The sequence below is a fragment of the Dama dama genome, unplaced genomic scaffold (assembly GCF_033118175.1).
Source record: "Dama dama isolate Ldn47 unplaced genomic scaffold, ASM3311817v1 ptg000180l, whole genome shotgun sequence".
Taxonomy (NCBI): domain Eukaryota; kingdom Metazoa; phylum Chordata; class Mammalia; order Artiodactyla; family Cervidae; genus Dama; species Dama dama.
Window position 1 is genome coordinate 298,116 of NW_026870980.1, and position 3,848 is coordinate 301,963.

The window sequence follows — 3,848 nt, forward strand, 5'->3', positions numbered from 1 at the left end:
GCTTCAAAATGTGTCAAAAATATTAGGAGCAGGAAACGGTCTGAAAAAATAAGAGGAGCATGAAACGGTGTTCAAAAATATGAAGAGCCTGGAAATGTGTGAAAAATATGAAGAGCTTCAAAGGTGTGTAATATATGAGGAGCATGAAACTCTCTAAAAAATAAGAGGAGCATGAAGCTGTGTTGAAAAACATGAAGAGCCTGTAAAGGAGTGAAATAAATGAAGAGCTTCAAAATGTGTCAAAAATATGAGGAGCAAGAAACGGTCTGATATATAGGAGGAGAATGAAGCGGTGTTGAAAAACATGAAGAGCCTGAAGAGGTGTGAAATATATGAAGAGCTTCAAAAGGTGTCAAAAATATGAGGAGCATGAAACATTCTGAAAAATAGAAGGAGCATGAAGCGGTGTTCAAAAACATGAAGAGCATTAAAAGGTGTCAAATATATGAAGAGCTTCGAATGGTGTCAAAAATATTTTGAGCATGAAACGGTCTGAAAAATAGGAGGAGCATGAAGTGGTGTTGAAAAACATGAAGAGCTTGAAAAGGTGTGAAAAATATGAAGAGCTTCAAAATGTGTCAAAAATATGACGAGCATGAAACCCTCTTAAAACTAGGAGGAGGATGAAGCGGTGTTCAAAAACATGAAGAGCCAGAAAATGTGTGCAAAATATGAAGAGCTGCACAAGGAGTGAAATACATGAGGAGCATGAAAAGGTGTTCAAAAACATGCAGAGACTTAAAAGGTGTGAAAAATATGAAGAGCTTCAAAAAGTGTCAAAAATTAGATTAGCATGAAAGGGTCTGAAAAATAGGAGGAGCCTGAAGAGGTGTTGAAAAACATGAAGAGCCTGAAAAAGTGTGAAAAATATGAAGAGCTTCAAAAATATGAAAATTATGAAGAGCTTCAAAAGGTGTGAAAATTATGAAGAGTTTCAAAAGGTGTGAAATACATGAGGAGCATGAAACGTTCTGAAACATGGGAGGACAATGAAGCGGTGTTGAAAAACATGAAGAGCCTGAAAAGGTGTGAAAAACATGAAGAGCTTCAAAAGGTGTCAAAAATATTAGGGGCAGGATCGGTCTGAAAAATAGGAGGAGCATGAAACGGTGTTCAAAAACATGAAGAGCGTGAAAAGGTGTGAAAATTATGAAGAGCTTCAAAAGGTGTGAAATACATGAGGAGCATGAAACGGTGTTCAAAAACATGCAGAGACTGAAAAGGTGTGAAAAATATGAAGAGCTTCAAAACGTGTCAAAAATTAGATTAGCATGAAAGGGTCTGAAAAATAGGAGGAGCCTGAAGTGGTGTTGAACAACATGAAGAGCCTGAAAAAGTGTGAAAAATAAGAAGAGCTTCAAAAATATGAAAATTATGAAGAGATTCAAAAGGTGTAAAAAATATGAAGAGCTTCAAAAGGTGTCAAAAATGAGATGAGCATGAAACGGTCTGAAAATTAGGAGGAGCATGAGGCGTTGTTGAAAAACATGAAGAGCCTGAGAAGTTGTGAAAAATATGAAGAGCTTCAAAAGGTGTGAAAAATATGAAGAGCTTCAAATGTGTCAAAAATGAGATGAGCATGAAACGGTCTGAAAAATAAGAGGAGCATGAAGTGGTGTTGAAAAAAAAGTAGAGGCTGAAAAGGTGTGAAATAAATGAAGACCTTCAAAAGGTGTCAAAAATATGAGGAGAATGAAACGTTCTGAATAATAGGAGGAGCATGAAGCGGTGTTGAAAAACATGAAGAGCCTGAAAACGTGTGAAAAATATGAAGAGCATCAAAAGGTGTCAAAAATATGAGGAGCATGAAACGGTCTGAAAAATAGGAGGAGCATGAAGCGGTGTTGAAAAACCTGAAGAGCCTGAAAAGGTATGAAAAATATGAAGAGCTTCAAAAGGTGTGAAATTCATGAGGAGCATGAAACTCTCTGAAAAATAGGAGGAGCATGAAGCGGTGTTCAATAACATGAAGAGCCTGAAATGTTGTGAAAAATATGAAAAGCTTCTAAAGGTGTTAAAGATGAGATGAGCATGAAACGGTCTGAAAAATAGGAGGATCAAGAAACGGTGTTGAAAAACATGAAGAGCCAGAAAACGTGTGAAAAATATGAAGAGCTACAAAAGGTGTCAAAAATGAGATGAGCATGAAACGGTCTGAAGAAAAGGAGGAGCATGAAGCGGAGTTCACAAAAATGAAGAGCCTGAAAAGGTGGAAAATATATGAAGAGCTTCAAAAGGTGTCAAAAATTTGAGGAGCATGAAACAGTCTGAAAAATAGGAGGAGCATGAAGCGGTTTTTAAAAACATGAAGAGCCTGAAAGATATGTAAAATATGAAGAGCTTCAAAAGGTGTGAAATACATGAGGAGCATGAAATGGTCTGAAAAATAGGAGGAGCATGAAGCGGTGTTGAAAAACATGAAGAGCCTGAAAAGGTGTGAAAAAAATGAAAAGCTTCAAAAGGTGTCAATAATAAGATGTGCATGAAACAGTCTGAAAAATAGGAGGAGCATGAAACGGTCTGAAATATAGGAGGAGCATGAAGCGGTGTTCAAAACAAGAAGAGCCTGAAAAGGTGTGACAAATATAAAGAGCTTCAAAACGTGTGAAAAATATGAGGAGCATGTAAAGGTCTGAAAAATAGGAGGAGCATGAAACGGTGTGAAAAACATGAAGAGCATGAAAAGGTGTGAAAAATATGAAGAGCTTCAAAAGGTGTCAAAAATATGAGGAGCATGAAACGGTCTCAAAAATAGGAGGAGCATGAAGCGGTGTTGAAAAACATGAAGAGCCTGAAAAGGTGTGAAAAAAATGAAGAGCTTCAAAAGGTGTCAAAAATATGAGGAGCATGAAACGGCCTGAAAAATAGGAGGAACATGAATCTGTGCTCAAATACATGAAGCGCCTGAGAAGGTGCGAAAAATATGAAGAGCTTCAAAAGGTGTGAAAAATATGAGGACCATGAAACGATCTCAAAAATAGGAGGAGCATGAAGCGGTGTTAAAAAACATGAAGAGCCTGAAAAGGTGTGACAAATATAAAGAGCTTCAAGATGTGTGAAAAATATGAGGAGCATGAAACGGTCTGAAAAATAGGAGGAACATGAATCTGTGCTCAAATACATGAAGCGCTTGAGAAGGTGCGAAAAATATGCAGAGCTTCAAAAGGTGTGAAAAATATGAGGACCATGAAACGATCTCAAAAATAGGAGGAGCATGAAGCGGTGTTAAAAAACATGAAGAGCCTGAAAAGGTGTGACAAATATAAAGAGCTTCAAGATGTGTGAAAAATATGAGGAGCGTGAAACGGTCTGAAAAATAGGAGGAACATGAATCTGTGCTCAAATACATGAAGCGACTGAGAAGGTGCGAAAAATATGAAGAGCTTCAAAAGGTGTGAAAAATATGAGGACCATGAAACCATCTCAAAAATAGGAGGAGCATGAAGCGGTGTTAAAAAACATGAAGAGCCTGAAAAGGTGTGACAAATATAAAGAGCTTCAAGATGTGTCAAAAATAGGAGCAACATGAAACGGTCTGAAAAATAAGAGGAGCATGAAATGGTGTTGAAAAACAGGAAGAGGCTGAAAATGCGAGAAAAATATGAAAAGCTTCAAAAGGTTTCAAAAATATGAGGAGCATGAAACTTTCTGAAAAAGAGGAGGAGCATGAACTGGTGTTGAAAAACATGAAGAGCCTGAAAAGGTGTGAAAAATATGAAGAGGTTTAAAAGGTGTCAAAAATATGAGGAGCATGAAACATTCTGAAAAATAGGAGGATCATGAAACCATGTTCAAAAACATGAAGACCCTGAAAAGGTGTGAAAAACATGAAGAGCTTCAAAATGTGT